Source organism: Salvia splendens, chromosome 17, assembly GCF_004379255.2.
Source record: "Salvia splendens isolate huo1 chromosome 17, SspV2, whole genome shotgun sequence".
Lineage (NCBI taxonomy): Eukaryota > Viridiplantae > Streptophyta > Magnoliopsida > Lamiales > Lamiaceae > Salvia > Salvia splendens.
The window spans coordinates 25,644,357-25,656,069 of NC_056048.1; the positions used below are offsets into that span (position 1 = coordinate 25,644,357).

Consider the following 11,713-nt stretch of genomic DNA (forward strand, 5'->3'; position numbering starts at 1 on the left):
TTAATGAAGTATGTTTTTTAATTGAATTTGGTTGGAAATAAAAATAAAAAATGAAATTGAATGAATAGTAATTTAAGGGACGGTTAAGGGACGGAGGGTTGCAGGTTCCGTCCCTTAGTTAAGAGATGGAGTGAAAAAGTATAGTGGGGCCTATAAATAGTAATTTAAGGGACGGTTAATGGACGGTCAAGTGACAGCGCGTTGTGGATGGACATAATGAAAAAGAAAAAAATGATTCTTCTTTTAATTTCCTTTTGGCTTTCTTCCAAAGTTAGATCTCCTAAGGCTTGGGTTGAATAGTAGTCTTTCAATTACTTATAACATCTTTAACAATTTACACTAAATTTATTATAAATGTCAATATTAAATAATGAATTTACTCAAATAATTTTATGCTACTCAAATTTAAAGGAGTATTTTTCATCCATCACATATTTTTACTCATAAAATTTGAAAAAATATTTAAGTTTGTTTTAGTATAAACTTAAAGATATGCATTTTTACTCAAATGCAAAAAATATGACTATTTTAGAGTGCCAATGAAATTACTGCCTACTTCATTTTAGATTATAGTATATGATCATATGTATAGAAACACAATCATAATCGTATATTAGATTAAAATATTAGAGAAATAAAGATAATTAAAAGTAATAATATGAAAATAAAGTAGAGAGTATTTATAGAAGGAACATGTTGAATTTAAAAATATGTGAAAATCAGCTATGTTGTCATCGGCAATGAAAATTTAAAATTTTGAATAAAAAAAAATATATCGTAGAAAATGTTTCATCACACACTCAGCAAGTGTCCATCAAATTATGTCGAAGGAAATGTTTCATTGAGTGTCCATCACATACACATATGATTGGCAGCGAAGGGACGACGAGCTCCCTTTTACTTCACCACGAGCTCCCTTCCCCGCCAGCCCCTCTGCAACGGCGCCCGATGTGGTCCCGTCTCGCATAGACAGGTCGACGAGGTCCCGTCTCGCATAGACAGGTCGACGAGCCGTGTTGCTGATGCTCTAAGGCCATCCACAATAGCGCCTAGCGCACCGCTTAGCCGAGCGCTGGCGCTAGGCGGTGCGCTAGGCGATCTATTGCAACCGCCCAGCCATTTCCGGAATTAAAAACCGCCTAGCGCTAGGCGGTTCCGTGGCGCTAGGCGGTGCGCTGGGCGATCCGCTCGGCGCTATTGTGGCGCCCGGATCGCCTAGCGCGATTTTTTTTCGAAACACTATATATACGCGCCAGATACGTCATTTTCATTCGCACCACTTGTTTTAACGAGTACTCTCTCTATCTTAATTTCTGTACAAGATATTATTGAATTTTCTCGTGTATGTCTCGTAAATTAAATTGCGTATTTTATGTGATTGTTAATTATTTGTTTTATATAATTTTGAGTGATGTGGCTATTGATGTGGCTGGACTATTTATGATGTGGCTAGGCTATGGCTGAGCTATTTATGATGTGGCTAGGCTATGGCTGGGCTATTTATGATGTGGCTAGGCTATGGCTGGGCTATTTATGATGTGACAGGAGGATTTTTAGTGTTGATGATATGGCAGAGGAGTTTGTGGCTAGGTTATTGTTAGGCTATCCTATTGTGATTGCGTAACGAAGGACAAATGTGTAATTCCAATCCAATTATGAAGGAATCTCAGTTAAAGGAGACTAGGAGAGTAAACCGAAAGCAAAGAACACTGAATCGAGAAAAAAGGCATTCATTCTCTCTCTCTCTCCTCCTTTTTTTCCTCACACATATATTCTTCTCTCTCCTCCAATTTTCATCCTCCATTTTCTCTCTCTCTCTCCAGAGCTGCGAGATGTAATAGTATAAAATTAATTTATCTCCATTTCTTCTCTTGGCAAAACCCTTCTGAAGCTGATTCATCCCCTCTCCCTTTCACCGAAAATCTTATTTTATTGGTTTTGCAAAAATTCAATTTTTGATACGGGTGTGTTTAATTATAATTCCGCGGCGGCGGAGATCGTGATCGGGGGGATCGGCAGTCATGCTGTCGTTGCAGAGCGATCCGCGGCAGTACAGCCTCAGTCTGCAGCAGCTGCAGCAGCCCCAGCATGTGACTAGGGCTCCGTACAATGTCGGCACCGATCATCACCGGGAAGAGTCTTCCCTGGCTCTGGTCTCTTCCAGTAATATCAAGCAAGAGAATTGTCGTGAAGGTTTGATTTTTTTAATATGTGCTGGAGTTTTTTGAGCTTTTAGTGGGGAGTTTCATAATGTTTGGTTAAAATTAGTGATACAATTGGCTGTTTTATGATTTTCTTTTAAGAATTAGGGTTCTGAATTTATTTGTTTTTAATTTATTATATCTTTTTCCTTGAAGAACTGTCACCCTCGAGCTGGAAATTTATGATTAGTATCTGGTCCGTGTAAGATCATGTGTGAATTCGGAAATTTACGGCTTTGATTATCTATGCACTACTTTTTCATTTGGTTGAACCTCTTGGAATTTGGTTTCAGAAAACTCCGTTTGCCTTGTTGATTATGTTGAATTTAGGGCATCTTATTTTAGTTCTTCTAACTATATTTAAGTTAACCACGGAACTTTTGGAAGCCACCATTTATTTGGGTTATATCATCTACCATATTGAGTTGCTAACTACGCAAGTTTTTTTCTTTTCTTATCAAACAATTGTTTTATGACTTGTGCAGTTTGATCAAGCATTACTCTCATTTCTAGTTTTTTTATTTTATTTTGATAAGTTGTTGCTTTCCTCTATCTTATTGTATGACCCTTTTCAGCTAATTTGGCTACCAGTTATCCTTGCCATTTCATTTAGTTGGGTGATGGTGCATCACTTGGTTTGAAATTTATGTGATCTTATCTTCTCAACATTCTGCTATGTATTTCAGAAATTGTCGTCTGTTTGTCAGAGTTTTATTTGAGATGTTGACTGGGGAATACAATGGAATTGGACTTTGTTTCGGGTTCTTTAGCCATTTTGCTGATTGCTTTATGTGTGAGCTATGGGTGCTACGTAACGTACAGTACATATAAATAAATGTTTCTGTCTTGGCTTCTATTCTTTTGTGCATGTAACTAAAGTTGGCAATTTTGTATTATTTTTCCTCTAAATGCAAGCGCTTCAACACTGAGCTTAAAGATGATTTACCTTGTAATATAGTTATTTTTTTTCGCTGATGCAGTTGATGAAGACACACTCTTGAACCTTGCTCATCAAAATTATAAAGCTGGAAATTATAAGCAGGCACTAGAACACAGCAAGACTGTCTATGAGAGAAATCCACGTCGCACCGACAACCTTCTTCTGTTGGGTGCAACCTATTATCAGGTTGCTATTTGGTTACTTTCATTTTTGCCTAATTATCTGATTCTTGCCTATTTCTTCTTGGAACCAGCTCCTGGATCTGGAAAGCAGACATCTGAAACTCATTTTGTGATTTTTTGTCAGTTGCATGACTTTGATACGTGCGTTGCAAAGAATGAAGAGGCTCTTAGAATTGATCCTCAGTTTGCTGAGTGCTATGGAAATATGGCTAATGCTTGGAAGGTGCTCCATTTCATGTTTTGCAATCTTCTTATTAGGTTGGATGTGGATTAATCGAGATGTTAAATATATTGCTCATGTTTTCTGCCAGGAAAAAGGAAACATCGATGTTGCAATTCGCTATTACTTGATTGCAATTGAGGTTTGTCTTCCTTTGGAGTTCAGTTGTAGTTTGATCTATTTACATAATCTCTCTTTGGTAGGAGTGAACAGAACTCTATGAGTGAAATATACAACAATTTGATTCTTCTTGGAATTTTCCTTGATTTTCCAGCTTCTCATGATCTGCCCCCTTTGATTTTCCCAAAAACTAATATTCACAAATTCCATTTTGTGACCGTAACTGGTATTCTTTTCCCCCCGTAATCATCTTATAAGTATACTGGAAGAAACCTATTTAAACTTTTGTACTATTGATTATCGCTAAATAGCTTTACAGATCTGCTGTCTTCTTTATTTCTTCCTTTATCTGAATGTTACCAGTGTCCCTCTGAGAAATTGCACTCAGATAACCATCCTTTCTGAAATTATTATATAATTATCTGAACATATTGACAAAAATGTCATGCTTCTAGTGCGAGAACCTTATGGAAGTGAAGTTTCAAAAATCTTACAATTTAACAGAAATTTTCTTGAGTTAGATCATTGAGAATATGCTCCCATAATCTTCTGATAATCAAGGTAGGAACTTGTAGTTTGTTCATATTGTTCTTCCTTGGATATCTCCTGCATCAATTACATTAACCATTAGGTCCACTTCCTTTAACTGAGTAATTGTTCTTGACAACTTTTTCTTTATTGTAGCACTATGGTTTATGGGTTCTGTCTCATTATAGATTTTATATGCTCATTCTAAATATATAAAATGATATGTAAAGCCTACAAGGATGAGGTAGTGGGAAATATATTGGACTTGCATAAATAACTTCATTTCTGAACAATTGACTTGCAGCTCCGGCCTAATTTTGCTGATGCATGGTCAAATTTAGCTAGTGCTTACATGCGTAAGGGAAGGTTTACCGAGGCTGCTCAATGTTGTCGTCAAGCACTTGCTCTAAATCCACGATTGGTGATTCTCATTTTAGGCCTGTCTACTGTTATTTCTTAGATTTTGTGCCATCTAATATTTATTTCAAATTAATTTCCTTAGGTGGATGCCCATAGTAATCTGGGAAATCTGATGAAAGCTCAAGGTTTGGTGCAAGAGGTAAATCAGCAGATGGGACAATTTTTTTCCATCTAGCATGTTTTCTTGATCTATTGTTTTCCATCATTTCAGGCTTTTTGATGCTATGTTACCTTTTTCTCAGGCATACAATTGTTATTTGGATGCTCTTGGAATACAGCCAACTTTTGCTATTGCATGGTCCAATCTTGCTGGTCTTTTTATGGAAGCTGGTGATCTTAACCGGGCCTTGCAATACTACAAGGTAAGGACAACCAGTTTAGTCCTTTTGGATTTGGTCTCTTTCCTGGACTCACTGTGTATATGCATGCATATGTTCTGCTTTGTTTTGGATATGGTTGGGTTGGTGGCATTTTCTCGTGTGTTCTCACTGTTTTTCATGGTACATCCAGGAAGCCGTTAAGTTGAAGCCAAATTTCTCTGATGCCTACTTAAATCTGGGAAATGTTTACAAGGTTAGATTTTTTTTATTCTTTATGCTCGTATGGTTGTATAGCTGCAAACAAGGCAAGATTATGGAGAAAGACGAGTCCTTTTTATGTTCTCCAGGCTTTAGGAATGCCACAAGAGGCTATTGTATGCTACCAAAGAGCCCTGCAGTCAAGACCAGACAGCGCTATGGCGTTTGGTGAGTGATTCAATCTTTCTTTAGCATGTTAAATTTTCCAGACTATTCTCTTGTTTGATAAGGGTTATGTCTCCCCCCCTCCCCCACCAACACCACAAAGATACCATGTGGTTTACCTTCTTAACTATTATATTGTCGTGAGGTTTTTTCATCTTTTTGGCTGCCTTGGCCTAGATGACATATAATGACATAATAGTTCACAGAACTGTTAGAAAATACCGTAATTGAGTGGAAGTGCTTCGTGTAATCGTTTTGGAGTTTTGATTTTATGAGCTTACTGCAGGCAACTTGGCCAGTGTATATTATGAGCAGAGTAACCTTGATATGGCAATACTTAACTACAAGCGAGCTATTGCCTGTGATGCTGGATTTTTGGAGGCATACAATAATCTGGTCTGAAGTCTGTTTTAAACCTCCACCTACCTAGTTATATTCCTTTTGGTGAAATTCTCAAGCACTTTAGCTGATTATTCTGTTTTGGATTTTGATTACCAGGGTAATGCATTGAAAGATGCTGGAAGAGTAGAAGAAGCAACTCATTGCTATCGAGTTAGTTTCTGTTCAGTTATATTAAAATGTTTGTTATGTAACTGATCTCTGCAAGCACTAATTATGCTGTTTTCTTATGCAGCAATGTCTGTCTCTTCAACCTAGTCACCCGCAAGCCCTTACAAATCTTGGAAATATTTACATGGAGTGGTATGTTTGATATCAATGGACTAACTTATGCAGATTGCATAGACTGTTTCTTTTGCTCTAGCTGGGTTGTTGGTCATGACATCTCTTCTGCATGTTAAAGGAACATGATGAGTGCTGCTGCTCAATGCTACAAGGCAACATTAACTGAGTAACTGTTACCACAGGGCTGTCTGCTCCTTTCAATAATTTAGCCATAATATACAAGCAACAGGTATGGAGTCATTGTTTTCCTTTCATGTAATTTTAACATGGATTAACAAAGTTGATATAATTCAAAGTTGTTTTTTCTTTTGTTACAAGTTGTTCTTGTAAGATAGGATTGAATGATATTGATCTGTCAATCACACCATAGCATGGTCTTGAATTTGATGAGGGAACTGCCACTAACATCTTTAGCTGAATTGCAGGGTAATTATCCCGATGCAATATCCTGCTACAATGAGGTCCTTAGAATTGATCCGTTAGCTGTTGATGGGCTTGTCAATCGGGGAAACACTTACAAAGAAATTGGAAGAGTGAATGAAGCCATTCAAGATTATATGCGTGCTATTACCATCCGACCCAGCATGGCTGAGGCTCATGCTAATCTAGCTTCGGCCTACAAGGATAGGTACATCTTTTATGTCCCTTCCAGCAGATGTTTGAATTAGTTGCACAGGTCTAGCTGTGTATGCCTTGCTTGCTACCTTCAGTGCTTTTTGGAAGCAAAAGCTGCATGTACACATAATCGCCAGAATGATACATATTTGTCCGAATTGAGAATGATACATAAATATGAATGATGCATGCATACTTTTTCTCGCAAATTTCTTATGTGTGTAATTTACTGTGTACATGCATGTGTGATTCTTATTTATGTGTCATTCTAGCTTCCCACATTAAATACAATTCTCACTGGTGTGTGTGTGTATATATAGATGCTCCTGGATATCCATTTCTCTACGAATTTGGGCTTGTATGTGGTTCACTAATTATATGTTTCTAAAAAATCTTTGTTACCAAAGATGGCTTGTATGTGGTTGATTTGTAATTTAGTACTATATGGCATATGCTTTACGTGCCTTTCTTTGGGGTACCTGCAGTGGACATGTAGAAGCTGCGATTAAGAGCTATAAGCATGCATTGGCATTGCGTCCAGATTTTCCAGAGGCAACTTGCAACCTTCTTCACACGTTGCAGGTACATGAAATTTCATGTTCTCTATGTCCTTTCTTGAAGTTTTTATTAATTAAAAGTGTAAAGCATCCAGAGGGAGTGGCCATCCTCTACATGGGCATCTGCTTTTGTTTGTTTCATTCTAGTTAATATTCCTGAATTCTACATGCACAGTTTGCAAATTTCTTATGTGAGAGGTTTGCTCTCATCACAACTTGGTGGAACTTAATAATCAGAGTGTAATTCCGGAAAAAATGGACTTCTACACTTATAGTCTTGTAGGAAATCACAAATAATGACGTGAACTGGTGAGAGCTACTTAAAAATATTCTGTCCAGCTAAAAGTTTTGGAAATACAATTCAATGGTCCAATTTTATTGTAAGGTTCGTGGACTGGGTGGGTGGTGTTTGTAAAAGTGACGAACCAACGTATTTATTGTGCATAATGTCCGATGATGTCTTTGCTAATCCAATCAGGGTATCTCATGGAAGGCATACCATATCTTGGGCTAATTTTATGCACACTGATTGATGTACACTTGAGACGTGCACTGGCATAATTTTGAACCAACGTAATAGTGAAACTGTGATGCATTAAAGGGAACTCAGTGCGTTAGTAGAAGCTATGAATTTTTTTAAGACTAAATTGATAAGCGCAAGGATTTTCTGTTTGTCCTATATGCTTGCAAGAGCAGGTCCTAATAATCAAAACTTGTGGTGTGTTGAGCAGGATAGGGAGCTGATTTTATTATATTATTCAATGGTTCCTATTTGCACTTCTCAACATTTGAATTTCCATACTGGACGATGTACCATGATATTATTAAGCATACTATAGTTATCACTACGTGTTATAATACATTTGATTCTATGATTCGTTCGGCCTTGTTTAGCTTGTTAATGCATAGAAGTCTCGCATGATTTTTGCAAAATATTTGGAACTGTATGGTGTGTGTCTCTTTTTTGTTTTATTTAGTGGCTAGTTGGTCTTTCTCTAATATGATTATCTTGAATGAAATTCACCTCAGTGCGTGTGCGACTGGGAAGATCGGGACAAGATGTTTGCTGAAGTTGAAGGGATACTTAGAAGACAGATCAAGGTATTGCTAAATCTTTACAATCAGACTAACTACTATATGGACTTATATAGGCATTAATTGTCTTTATCACGTGCCTTTGTATTTATTGTAGATTTCAGTTATTCCAAGTGTGCAGCCTTTCCATGCAATAGCTTATCCCGTGCCATTGTATTTATTGTAGATTTCAGTTATTCCAAGTGTGCAGCCTTTCCATGCAATAGCTTATCCCCTTGACCCCATGCTCGCTCTTGAAATCAGGTAAGGGGACTTCACTGCTCTTTCAGTTGGGCATTCTCTAATTCTTTTGTAAACTTTGTAACTCGGAGGTTTTACTACATGCAGTTGGAAATACGCTGCACACTGTACTGTTGTCGCATCCCGATACTCACTTCCTCCTTTTAACAATCCATCTCCACTACCAATACGGGGTGGGGGCAGGAATGGCCGGTTAAGAGTAGGGTAAGTTCATTGACAATTTCTATTGTGCTGCAGAAGTACCATCCTATTTCTGACTGTGACTGATATAAATAAACTTCTCTTCTTTAATGTTTTCCATATCTCACAGATATGTGAGCAGCGACTTTGGTAACCACCCTTTGTCACATCTTATGGGTTCAGTGTTTGGCATGCATGACAAAGATATTGTTGAGGTTAGTGTGTTAGTACTTAAATTGTTTAATTTCTGGTTTTCTCTCGATGCTGTAAGATTTTTATAATTGTAGGTTTTCTGCTATGCATTGAGTCCAAATGATGGTTCTGAGTGGAGGCTAAGAATCCAATCAGAAGCTGAGCATTTTATTGACGTGTCATCCATGGCATCTGATACTATTGCAAGGATGATTAACGAGAATCAGATTCAGATTCTCATTAACCTCAATGGCTACACTAAGGTATCAAACATATTACTGTGGCCATCTTCTTTGCTTGGTGTGTGCTTTCTGGATTGAATCCTGAGCGAGATAACGAATGTTTTGTTTGCATATCTTCAGGGGGCAAGAAATGAAATATTTTCCATGCAGCCTGCTCCTATTCAGGTTTCGTACATGGGATTTCCTGGGACCACAGGAGCAAACTACATACATTATTTGGTTACTGATGAGGTATCATACTCATAGTGTTGCCCGCTTTGTTTGTTTTGGAATCTGATATGTATTGTCCCCTAGCTTCCAAGTGCTGTTCTTGACCTTGATTTAATGTTTCTCGGGTCTCCCTAACTGTGCCCTGTTTTCATTGCAGTTTGTGTCTCCTATGTGTTACGCAAATATATATTCTGAAAAGATTGTCCATCTACCTCATTGCTATTTTGTGAACGACTATAAGCAGGTAAACATTGAGATATTCTCTTTCCTTTTTGTTTTTCCTAGAAAAACTATTCTTGTTTTCTTTTGTCATCCAGCTGTATATATATATTTTGCAACTCTCACTCACCTGTTGTAATGTCTTTTAGAAAAACCTGGATGTACTGGATCCGAACTGCCAACCTAAGAGGTCAGACTATGGGTTGCCTGAAGACAAATTTATATTTGCCTGTTTCAATCAACTTTACAAGATGGATCCCGAAATTTTTACAACCTGGTATACATGGTCAAATTGTTTTTATGTTAATAAATCGCCATCTTACAATCCAATGATGTTCTTAAGAACGCTCATTAATGTGTTCAGGTGCAATGTTCTTAAGCGTGTACCAAACAGTGCGCTTTGGCTTCTCAAATTTCCAGCTGCAGGAGAAATGAGGCTGCGTGCTTGTAAGTTCACCTGTACCTGGATTATGTTAAAGATATACTATGTTTCAGTAATATGACATATCCTAAAACTTTTACTCCTTATACAGATGCTGCTGCACAGGGGGTACAACCCGACCAAATAATATTCACGGAAGTTGCAATGAAACAGGAGCACATAAGGCGCAGTTCATTAGCAGACCTCTTTCTCGATACGTATGGTTCTTTTATTTTTCTTGATAGACAAACTATTATCTCTGTTTAAACCACCTGCCTGTTGTAATATCATGTTGATTCTGCTTTATCGTTAAATAGGCCACTTTGCAATGCACATACAACTGGGACAGATGTTCTTTGGGCTGGTCTACCCATGGTTACGCTTCCTCTTGAGAAAATGGCTACTAGAGTCGCTGGTTCACTTTGTTTGGCTACCGGACTTGGGGATGAGATGATTGTGAATAGGTAAGTGCCTTAACCCTTTTCGGGTTTGTAATGAAAGGACAGCTTTGACTGATGTGCCTTGTTGTTTAACACGATTAGTATGAAAGAGTATGAAGAGAAGGCAGTTTCTTTGGCACTGAATCGCGAAAAGCTTGAAGATCTTACCAAGAGGCTGAAGGCAGCACGCCTAACCTGTCCTCTTTTCGACACTGCACGCTGGGTTAGTAGCACCACCATCACCCTTAATCTCTTTTGTTGCGAATCATTATAATGCAAATTGTTTAAGTTGGCCTCGGATAATATATGGATCAGGTGAGAAATTTGGAGCGTTCTTACTTCAAGATGTGGAATCTGCACTGCTCAGGGCAGCAGCCTCAGCACTTCAAAGTCGTGGAGAATGACTCGGAATTCCCTTATGACAAGTAGATGTATACGGAAAGAAAGAAGAGAAACAAAACGGCATTGTAGATAAAGAAAGAGATTCATTTCAAGGCTTTACTGCTGTTGTCTGAATTGGCTTCAGACTATACTGTACCAGTATCCTCATAACCCTGATATGTCATGGTAATGGCTACACATTTCAATCATGAAATACAGAAAAAATCGACTGTTGTTCGTCTTGGTAACACCATTTTTTCTGAAGAATTCGCGCTTCGTCTACTGCTGATCACGCGTAGGCTTCTAAGGCGTAAGAGCAGCATGAGATGGGGTGTCTTGATTCACTGCTATACTGACATAATTTCATTTTAGTAAAGCTAGCCACATACCCTTCCATGTAAGGCCATCCACAACGCCGTTCCTATACCGTTCCTAAACCGTTCCTTAAACTACTATTTGCGTGCCCCACTGTACTTTTTTACTCCATTCCTTAACTAAGGAACGGAACCTGCAACCCTCCGTTCCTTAACCGTTCCTTAAATTACTATTCATTCAATTTCATTTTTTTTATTTCCAACTCAATTCAATTAAAAAACACACTTTAATAAAAAACAAACACACGGTTTTCCCATGCGGAAACGGCGATGGAAGTACGTATCTCCCCAAACCGGGTTATCGCAGAAGTAGTCGCGTACTAACCTTGCGGCGGCTTCCTCCCGGTTACGATGGATGTACGTACGGGAGCGTCGTTGGGGCGGCGCGGCTTCTTCCGCCTCCCGTCGTCGATCTTCTTCAAGTGATTGTTCCAATATTTGACGCATTTGTTCAAAAGGATCCATTAGTTTGATTAAATTTGAGAGAAGAAAAACAGAGTTGATTGGAG

The 11,713-nt window shown here is 38.2% G+C and overlaps 1 pseudogene; it reads left to right on the top strand.

Moving 5' to 3' along the window:
- Positions 1 to 1,720: 1,720 nt before the first annotated feature.
- LOC121774868 lies at positions 1,721 to 11,078 on the top strand (annotated as a pseudogene).
- Positions 11,079 to 11,713: the final 635 nt, after the last annotated feature.